Here is a 10,751-nt window from a genome sequence, read left to right as displayed (position 1 = left end):
ATAAATCTTGGCAACTGCCCGGGGCCCCAATCCTCTTAGGACTTCCTGCCCGCAGCTGCCACAGGGTCCGAGGCATGAGGGGGCCCGTACCAGCCTGCCCATGGATTGGGCCCCCTCATGCCTGGTGCGCCGCTAGCACCGGAGGGGCCCCCGGTGCTAGCGACAGTCACATTCAATTGTATCTGCGTCCTCAGGACCACGAAAGTCCCATGCTTCTCATGGAGCACTTCGGGGACTTTTGGTCCCCCGTTCTCCTATCCTGTGGATAGGGGATACATGTGTTTTGTAGGACAACCCCTTTAACTGTCACATTATATATTATGTTGCTGACTGGCACACCAGAGGTTAGACTTTCGGTATGTACAGGTCGGAATCTTCCCATCTGTGTGCCTTTGAGTTTTAGATAGGGCTCCTCGTCATTTTTGGTTCGATTTCAAAATGCTGCAGAGATAATATGGAGAATTGTTAGAACCTCAATGAACATGTTTTTATGTGAATCTACCCGTTTGGCATACCATTCATAACTACAGTCCAAAATGAGATCTTCATCTTCTTTAAATTTTACATTTCTAGATAAATAAAAAAGTTTCAAAAAATACTTTGTAGCTATTCTGTCCCTGCACTTCCCAAATGCTCTAATAGGTGATATAGTCATAACAAGCGGGTAAAACCCTTCTATTAGCCAGAGTGGAGAGACACTCTCTCCCTCCGCTACTCACCAGAATGACTTCATTTATAAAAGGGGTTGTCATTTTGAGACAACTCGTTGAAGTTTAATCTCTGGCATCTGATCAAAATTTGCACTCTTGTAGAATGTAGTGCAGATGTAGCTTTTACATTATAACTTATAAGTGACTGGTTATATAATATGTTCTCACCTACCACATATTACAGTCTCTGCCAGGTGAGACTTGTGGTCTCTGCAGGGAGAGCAGAAAAGTCTGATATTCAAATCTGATAAAAGAAGAAAGAAATTAAATATGAGTGAAGCATTAGACGTTTTATAATATAAATATTAAAATCATGTGCTGATCAGGACTGGGCCGAGGAACACAATTCCTAGCAGATCGCAGTGTGTAGTGCATATGTAGTGCTGCTCATCGCTGTGTAATAATGTGACATATTCTGACATCACAATAAACATATTGTCTAAATACAATTTACATACACACCAATGTTGTAAATACATTGATGTATTGTAATAATAGTAATCAATCCTAAAATCCTAGTAGTTTTGGCTAACTATATAAATATTTAATTTATTACTATACCATGATTTTTTTGGGGGGACCCCAGGCGTAGGCAACCTTTTCCTCGTTGCAGGTCTTACAGTTGGCATAACTGTAATGCACCATTAAACCTGGGGAAATGCACTTGTTTTATAACCCTACAATGTTATAGAAAACAATAAAGACAACAAGCCAAAAAGTATAAAATGTACTTACCACACCTATCTACACCTAATAAATGCAAGAACATAGTACTGGAAGTTTTCATTATCAGACCCAGTGAACGCCTAATTCTCAGTGTTTCTTTATTATTACATTATGTCGGTGTCTCTATCTTGATGGCTGTATCGGAGAATTACATTGACAGAAATCTCTGTGCTGCCCCAGTAGGGTTCGAGGCCTCTATAGAGCACAACACCTAGCGGTGCAGACAAACATCCATAGCAGCCAATCAAATTCCTGCTTTCATATGTCCAGCACAGGATAGAAAATAAAAGTAGTGATCTGATTGGTGGCTTTAGGGAAACTTCTAGTCTCTGTCTTTACTCGTATTAGTACACGAGGCCCTTTATATGTAATATATTAACATGTAATACAGTCTCCATTTGTAGACAATTTATCTAACTGTGGATTGATGTATATCCAGATCTTTAGCAATGCTTTTGTATCCTTTTCCATCTTTATGTGTCTTTATAACACATCTTCATAGGTCGTCTAAAAGCTTTTTGCCTTGAGGCTTGGTTTACACTAACCAATCTTTATTAAGAAGAACAGATTTGTCAGTGACCAGGCTTTGTGTGCATTTATTTAATGGGCAAAGCACCTGTGAAACCCACACTTCTGATCTCATCTCATTAATTGAGCCAATTAGCTCTTGGAAAAGTCGTTAACACAGATGTTCACTTACTTTTTCTCCCTGCACTGTGGGTGTTTACTCAATATGCTTAAGAAAAGATATAAACACTAGAATTGTATGTGAGTTATTAGTTTAGTTAGATTGTGTTTGTCTATAGTTGTGACTTTGATAACAATCAGACCACATTTTATTAGTGATCAATGTAGAAATACAGTTAATTACAAAGAGTTCACTTAATTTTTCTTACAACTGTATTTATAAGAACTCACTTTGTTTATTTGGGCATCTCCCTAGTAAGTGAAGGAAATCCAAAATTATTAATTACAAAACAATAAAGCACCGAAATACACTGTATATGATATGTATACATTCAACGCTGCACTAATATAATATCAAACTGTATAAATAACAATTCCCAGAATAGCCTTTTTTATTGAAATCACGCTCTTCTGTCACTAGATTATAGGCTGATGCACAGGTAGGAAGAAGTAGCAGAAAGTCAGCTCTGACAATCTAAGAGACATCTAGCACAGCAAAAATAATGCACTTAGGAAAAAGGTGAAGCACCATGGAGTTTGGTATTTGGCGCAACTCATCATGATACAATATGTGTTATGTATGGTTGTCCTTGGAACTGAAGGTTAATGAATACCTCATCGCAGGTAAATTACAAATTTGATCAATTCAGCTCTGCTACATTTGTGTTAATAAGTCTTTACATTGAATTTGGGGGTCATCTTTAAGGGTGACATGCCACTCTACACATACATAAAGATCCTTTTACTTAGGAGGCTTTAAGCATTTAGCCCATTTTTGCTATATAGAAAGTAATTGGGGCAATGTAAAATAGGTGAATGTTGGTTACTAGTACTGCTAGACGTTTTTATCAAGAAATATTCACTTAACTTGTCTAGGACTCCAAGAAAAGTATTGAAAATCAAGTCCAATGATGTGAAGAAGCAGGACATCCAGAATATACGAAGAGAAATAATAATGGCAAATAATATTCCCTTATCTATAAGTCTGTGTCCTCAAAACAAAGGTCACTTTTAATCTCTAGTAATAGAAAAGGAGCAGAATTTGCATACTTTTTATTTACATGGGAAATACGTAATTTACGTCTAAATTTTGTTTCCTCAATCGCATCCACACCCTTGTTATATTTGGATACAATTTTGGATAAGGCGTAATTATTCAGTTTGAAAACACAGATATAATCATTTATCTATTTCTCATACACTACAGATTTAAAAAATATATGTAAGTAATGTTAAAAGAATTACCCAGTTTCCAGGACTTCTCTTTCAGCGGTTGTAGAAATCTGCTTGATGGTCATATAGACTTCCTGACAGAGCCTCAGGTCACGGTCCCCAGAATAGCCTCAAATTGGTGACAGAGATACTGTAAGGAAAATGGCAAAGTCAGGTGCAGAGCCGAAGTTCTCACCAGGTAGGCAGGCAGGAATCGTAGTCAAGGCAAGCCAGAGGTCAAACTGGGAGAAATGTATAAGAGGGGCAAGGTAACCAGGGACAAAGACAAGAGAGAGGTCAGGGACAAGCCAGAGTCAAAATAAGACGAACCACAAATACCAGGCAGACTAAAGGGAAGAGCTGGGCAAAGATGAAGTCAAGAACAGGGCCAAGATCTGAAGAGAGAATACAGATATAATGCAGAAAATAATAGACAGTAGCCAGTAAGGATAGTACCTTATTAGTGGGACAGCAAAGTTTCTACCCCTAAGGGTCTTTATCAAGCATTTAGGGAGAATTTTTACCCCACAGGTGTCTCATAGAATTTATTAGAAATGGGGCATCAAAATAAAAAATATTTTTTTTCCCTATAATATGTAGATTTAGCTAAAATTATTTTATACTCACAAGAATTATAGGAGAAACCCCAAAATTTGCTGCGCAATTTCTCCCGAGTACGGCAATACCCCTTATGTGGTTGTAAACTGCTCTTTGGGCCCATGGTAGGGCTGAGAATGGAAATAGCACCATTTGGCTTTTGAATCAAAATGGGTTTCGAGTGCCAAGTCGCATCTGAGGTACCAGTACAAACCTCCAGAAGTGACCTCATTCTGGAAACTACCCTCAATGTTATCATCTAGGGGTATAGTGAGCATTTAAAAACCACAGGTATTTACCAGAAATTAGTGCACAATGGATGATGCGGAGTGAAAATTGCAAGTTTTCGATAGATCTGCCATTCAGTGCCTGAAAAGTTGGTCCCAGCTTGTGCCACTGTGAAAAGAAAGCTCTCTATTCATTACGCTGCGTTTCTTGCTTTATAAACACTCTACAGTATATGTGGCCCTAATCTTTTGCTTTGACATACAGTACAACAGGGCTCAAGAGTGAAAGAGCACCATATGCATTTGAGGCCTAGTTTGTAGCTTTACACAGCATTGGCACACAATTGCAGAGGCTCAGAGGTGAAATAATAAAAGGCACTCTAAAAAAAAGTGACCCCATTTTATAAACTACACCACTCAATGCATTTGGCAAGGGGTGTAGCAAACATTTTAATCTCAAAGGTGTTTTCCAGAAATTAATGCACAGCGGATGGTGCAAAGTGAAAATTGCAATTTTTCCACAGATATGGTATTTTAGAGCCCAATATGTTATGCCCAGCTTGTGCCACTGGAGACACACCCTATATAGATTGTAAAACAGGTTCTCCAGGGTACAGCAATGCCATATGTGTGGGCTTAAAGTGCTGTATGATGGAAAGGACTTCAATTTATTTGACTTTGGGAGCACAGATTTTCTAAATTGCCGTTTGGACACTATGTCGCTTTTGCAGAGCCTCTGAGGTACCAGTACAGAGGAAATCACCGAGAAGTGACCCCATTTTGGAACTACATACCTTATATTATTCATCTAGGGGTATTAAAAAAAAAGTAGTCATTTAATGGGGGGCTTTACTGGTATTTCAAATTATAATGTGGGGCATATGTAAGCTGCGCGAAGTACTTCAGGGCATAATAAGGTGGTATAATAATGCGGTAAATAAATAGTAAAATTAATAATCCGTAGATGTGTGGTACACTGTATCACAGGCCAGGTTTTTTGGGGCAGGTGTCCTACTTATGAATGGTGTCATTTCTTATACCCCATTTGGAACACACTGCACCTTTTTTGGGACCTTCCCTTCTTAATAGTTTGGGAAACTTTAATGGGAAAGCTTGGCTTTTTTAAATGTATCAGGGACTTGTGCCCAAATACCATTCATTTATCCTTCATTTATCTATTTCTCATACACTACAGATTTAAAAAATATATGTAAGTAATGTTAAAAGAATTACCCAGTTTCCAGGACTTCTCTTTCAGCGGTTGTAGAAATCTGCTTGATGGTCATATAGACTTCCTGACAGAGCCTCAGGTCACGGTCCCCAGAATAGCCTCAAATTGGTGACAGAGATACTGTAAGGAAAATGGCAAAGTCAGGTGCAGAGCCGAAGTTCTCACCAGGTAGGCAGGCAGGAATCGTAGTCAAGGCAAGCCAGAGGTCAAACTGGGAGAAATGTATAAGAGGGGCAAGGTAACCAGGGACAAAGACAAGAGAGAGGTCAGGGACAAGCCAGAGTCAAAATAAGACGAACCACAAATACCAGGCAGACTAAAGGGAAGAGCTGGGCAAAGATGAAGTCAAGAACAGGGCCAAGATCTGAAGAGAGAATACAGATATAATGCAGAAAATAATAGACAGTAGCCAGTAAGGATAGTACCTTATTAGTGGGACAGCAAAGTTTCTACCCCTAAGGGTCTTTATCAAGCATTTAGGGAGAATTTTTACCCCACAGGTGTCTCATAGAATTTATTAGAAATGGGGCATCAAAATAAAAAATATTTTTTTTCCCTATAATATGTAGATTTAGCTAAAATTATTTTATACTCACAAGAATTATAGGAGAAACCCCAAAATTTGCTGCGCAATTTCTCCCGAGTACGGCAATACCCCTTATGTGGTTGTAAACTGCTCTTTGGGCCCATGGTAGGGCTGAGAATGGAAATAGCACCATTTGGCTTTTGAATCAAAATGGGTTTCGAGTGCCAAGTCGCATCTGAGGTACCAGTACAAACCTCCAGAAGTGACCTCATTCTGGAAACTACCCTCAATGTTATCATCTAGGGGTATAGTGAGCATTTAAAAACCACAGGTATTTACCAGAAATTAGTGCACAATGGATGATGCGGAGTGAAAATTGCAAGTTTTCGATAGATCTGCCATTCAGTGCCTGAAAAGTTGGTCCCAGCTTGTGCCACTGTGAAAAGAAAGCTCTCTATTCATTACGCTGCGTTTCTTGCTTTATAAACACTCTACAGTATATGTGGCCCTAATCTTTTGCTTTGACATACAGTACAACAGGGCTCAAGAGTGAAAGAGCACCATATGCATTTGAGGCCTAGTTTGTAGCTTTACACAGCATTGGCACACAATTGCAGAGGCTCAGAGGTGAAATAATAAAAGGCACTCTAAAAAAAAGTGACCCCATTTTATAAACTACACCACTCAATGCATTTGGCAAGGGGTGTAGCAAACATTTTAATCTCAAAGGTGTTTTCCAGAAATTAATGCACAGCGGATGGTGCAAAGTGAAAATTGCAATTTTTCCACAGATATGGTATTTTAGAGCCCAATATGTTATGCCCAGCTTGTGCCACTGGAGACACACCCTATATAGATTGTAAAACAGGTTCTCCAGGGTACAGCAATGCCATATGTGTGGGCTTAAAGTGCTGTATGATGGAAAGGACTTCAATTTATTTGACTTTGGGAGCACAGATTTTCTAAATTGCCGTTTGGACACTATGTCGCTTTTGCAGAGCCTCTGAGGTACCAGTACAGAGGAAATCACCGAGAAGTGACCCCATTTTGGAACTACATACCTTATATTATTCATCTAGGGGTATTAAAAAAAAAGTAGTCATTTAATGGGGGGCTTTACTGGTATTTCAAATTATAATGTGGGGCATATGTAAGCTGCGCGAAGTACTTCAGGGCATAATAAGGTGGTATAATAATGCGGTAAATAAATAGTAAAATTAATAATCCGTAGATGTGTGGTACACTGTATCACAGGCCAGGTTTTTTGGGGCAGGTGTCCTACTTATGAATGGTGTCATTTCTTATACCCCATTTGGAACACACTGCACCTTTTTTGGGACCTTCCCTTCTTAATAGTTTGGGAAACTTTAATGGGAAAGCTTGGCTTTTTTAAATGTATCAGGGACTTGTGCCCAAATACCAGTGCCATACATTGTCCAGATAACATTTCCATACAGTTTCCTAAATAACAATACTATACAGTGCTGCTGCCGTCACCATACACTACAGAAACAAGTAAAACCTCTATAAAGTGACCAAATAATAACAATTTACAGTGACCAAATAACAACTTCATATATAAAATTATCAAATGAGTGGCATCAATATTTGTGCCGGCCTATTTAGCACATGCTAAAGGATGACCCTGACCAGGATCACAATAGTGGCTAAAGCCCCTACATAGTGCGGTCGTAATAAAGTAAAGGATGTCAGGGCCTAATGCAGCTCTTTAGCTCTGACAAATCTGTAGTGACTGTGGTTTTGGCTAGGAGATACAGCATTGTAGAGCCAGGCCAAAATCTTGTCCCATAATATAAGTTTATATATCATTTTATGCTGAAAATGATCCTGACAATGTGAATAAAATGAAAAAAGAAAAGTGAACATTTAAAGGCTTTTTACTTTGTGTCCATATCTTATCACATTTTCTTATGAAGCGATTGATAACGCGATAGAGAGAATGATTTGCTTCAACTCCAATCTACTCAGTGAATGCATGCATTGTATAATATCGGAGTGGTTGAGATTTCATGACATTCAGACAATAAATGTGCAATCTTTCCCCACATAGGGGTCTCTATTAGCCCAGCATGATGCCAATAGAAAGTCAGCAAGAAGTAGCTTTGCATTTAGTTTTGCAGAAGTGAATTAATTTTCACATTCTGTGCCATGCAAACTGTGTTTGTGCTGAGTCAGCCTTCTTCTTCTATGTGACCTGGTTTTGTAATCCTTTTATTAATATTATGAAAATAGCTTTCCTCTACCATTTGAAGAGATCAATAGGAAACCACAGTACAGAAAATACATTAGCTCTCAGAGGTCTCTGTTAGGATTATTTGCATCAATACAAAATGAATTAATCATGGGGCCATTTGAATAATCAGTCACGCGCTTGCATTCTGTCTGCGTTCATAGCTACGCTTCATTTCTTCTGTAGAGTCCTTTGTTCTCTGTGTCTACAACACACTGACTAATACCGGTTTCAGAATTTGCTTTCTTGGACTTGTCTTGCCACTTACCTATTAATTTATTTCTTCAACTTTTAGTTTTGGCCTCTTTGTACTTGTCAGATCCAGGTTTAGGAGTCGCACCTGTTCTATAAGATTAGAAGGTCACTAAGAATGTCTGTTTGACAAAAGATAATTGGGAGAATTTTTTAAAAACGTATTTTTTTTTTTTTTGTTTTTTTTTATATATGTTTACAGACAGATAATGTAACATTTCAGGTTATTCTTTTTCCCATGTATTCAGTGATGCTGTAAAAGCATGATTTTATTTTGCCACACTAGTCCTTCAAACCATTCAAAAATTTAAAGTTCCCTAACATTAAATACCACTATTTAGGGTCTCTTTCACAGGACTGGGGCATAGCAAATGCGGTGCCATTATTTTAAAAGGGGTCATATAGTGAGCCCGGGAATTTTTTTTTTGCATGTCAATAAAAATAAACTAATAGCACAGTGTCAGCATGGGTTAATGACAGTTGGTCTTGCCAAACCATTAGTTTTAATGAGAGGGTTGGTTAAAAGCGGATCAGGGCAAGGGTTGTGAAAATTGGTGGATAGTAAACAAACACCCGGCGATCAGCTGCTATTACCTGGGATGGGTGTCAGTGCCTCGACTGCAGGGGGGGGGGGGGGGTGAAAGGATTATATGGCTTACATTGAACCACTCTGCTCTGCATAACAGAGAAGGGTGCTGATGTCCTAACATGGCATACAGAAAGGGGTTGTCTTGTCATTCTCTTGAATTTTAGCAACTGGTGCCAGGTAGCTGCTGACTAAAAAAAAAAAAAAATCATTGCATGCTTCAGGCATAGATGTACATAATGAAAACATAGTCTCACCTTTAAACAAATCACTAGTGAGACCACACTAGTGATTTGTAGATCTGGTCAACAGTCATGCAACCAAACTAATTAAAGTAAATTAATGGACATCAGTAGCCAGAAAGATATCAAAATTGGGGTTATTGAGTTTGTTGACTGATTACAATTTATAAATATGTCAATGGACAATACAGAAATTTGTCTTATCTTTTCATAGCCTTAACCATGATAAGGGGGCATCCACCACGTCTAGGGGAAATTAGTTTTCATCATCATCATCCTCATCATCATAAAGGGGGCTTCTTTTTTTTTTTTTTTTTTTTTTTTTATCAAATCTTTGTTTTATTGAAAATATACGACAAGATAAACAGAAAGAAAAGCATCCGTACACAGATCACGGGCATATAAATCTTACGGCACGCAGGCCGAAGTTCTGTTCAATAATGACCATGCAGGATGAGAAACAGTAAACATTAAAGTAGAACAATAAACTGGGTACCCATGTCAGAACGTGAGAAAAAATGAGATAAGATAGAGATACAGAGAGAGAAAACCAATGTCATGCAAGGTTTAAGGGGTAAGGGGAAGCTGGTTTGGGAGGGAATGAGAGGCACGAAAAGTCAGCCACGGAGTCCACACCTTCAAATAGTCCTCATGCTTTCTGAGTTCCCAGCTCAAGAGCTCCTCCATCCTGCCAATAGAGTCCATCTTGTCTAACCACTCACTGAAAGTCGGGGGTGCGGACGATTTCCAGTGGAGTGGGATCAGTAGTTTAGCCACTGTAATCATTTGAGTTATCAGATCATTACGCTTCGGGCGGAAATTTTGAGATGGAGCCCATAGGAGAACTAGAGGAGCCCCGAGGGGGAGCGTTTGTTTTGTAACTTTCTGAATTGTGTCAGACACTTTGTCCCAGAAGGGCTTGATCGAGGGGCAGCCCCACCAGATATGCGATATGCTACCCACGCCAGCATTACACCTCCAACACTGGTTGGATGGAATCAGACTGATTTTGTACAAGAAATCTGGAGTTCTGTACCACCTGGTTGTGGTTTTAAAGGAGTTCTCCTGAATTTTAACGCATCTAGAGAAGCCAAATACGTGCTTTTGAATAAAAGACGTATCTTCCCTACTGAAGGTAACTTCCAGTTCCTTCTCCCAGGCCAGAAGAAAACTAGGTTTGGCAGGAGAGCCATCTAAAACCAGGCCAGAGTATATTTTAGAGACAAGGCCCTTAGGAAGAGCAGGTAGTAGCAAATATGTCTCCAACCAGGAGGGTTCTGAGATATCCGGAAACATCTTCAGGAAGAGGTTGCTTGTTTCTTTGAAACCTAAGGAGTGTAAGAAAGGGATGGGCAGGTGTGTATCTGCAGGCAAAAGGGATTGCAAGGTGGGGACATGCCCATCTCCAAAAGTATCAACTACAGTATTGTATTGTAAAGAAGACCAGAAGGTATCCGGGTCAGCTGTGCAATTAGTGAGTACTGGGAGAAGGTGTAGGGGTGTA

The 10,751-nt window shown here is 39.2% G+C and overlaps 3 long non-coding RNA genes across 3 annotated transcripts; all 3 read right to left on the bottom strand.

The window, feature by feature from the left end:
• Nucleotides 1–327: 327 nt before the first annotated feature.
• On the bottom strand, nt 328–1,381 carry LOC142733622 (uncharacterized). Its single transcript, XR_012880227.1, has 3 exons — nt 1,272–1,381; nt 883–954; nt 328–441 (listed from the first exon to the last, which is right to left on the bottom strand). It is a non-coding gene; the product is annotated as an uncharacterized LOC142733622 (long non-coding RNA).
• A 941-nt stretch (nt 1,382–2,322) lies between these two features.
• On the bottom strand, nt 2,323–4,329 carry LOC142733516 (uncharacterized). Its single transcript, XR_012880198.1, has 3 exons — nt 4,232–4,329; nt 3,369–3,486; nt 2,323–2,375 (listed from the first exon to the last, which is right to left on the bottom strand). It is a non-coding gene; the product is annotated as an uncharacterized LOC142733516 (long non-coding RNA).
• A 1,068-nt stretch (nt 4,330–5,397) lies between these two features.
• LOC142733407 (uncharacterized) lies at nt 5,398–9,357 on the bottom strand. The gene is made up of 4 exons (XR_012880104.1): nt 9,263–9,357; nt 8,436–8,541; nt 6,256–6,352; nt 5,398–5,510 (listed from the first exon to the last, which is right to left on the bottom strand). It is a non-coding gene; the product is annotated as an uncharacterized LOC142733407 (long non-coding RNA).
• Between the last annotated feature and the right edge of the window lie 1,394 nt (nt 9,358–10,751).

This window comes from Rhinoderma darwinii, chromosome 1, assembly GCF_050947455.1.
Source record: "Rhinoderma darwinii isolate aRhiDar2 chromosome 1, aRhiDar2.hap1, whole genome shotgun sequence".
NCBI lineage: Eukaryota > Metazoa > Chordata > Amphibia > Anura > Rhinodermatidae > Rhinoderma > Rhinoderma darwinii.
This window is presented reverse-complemented; position numbering and strand designations above follow the sequence as displayed.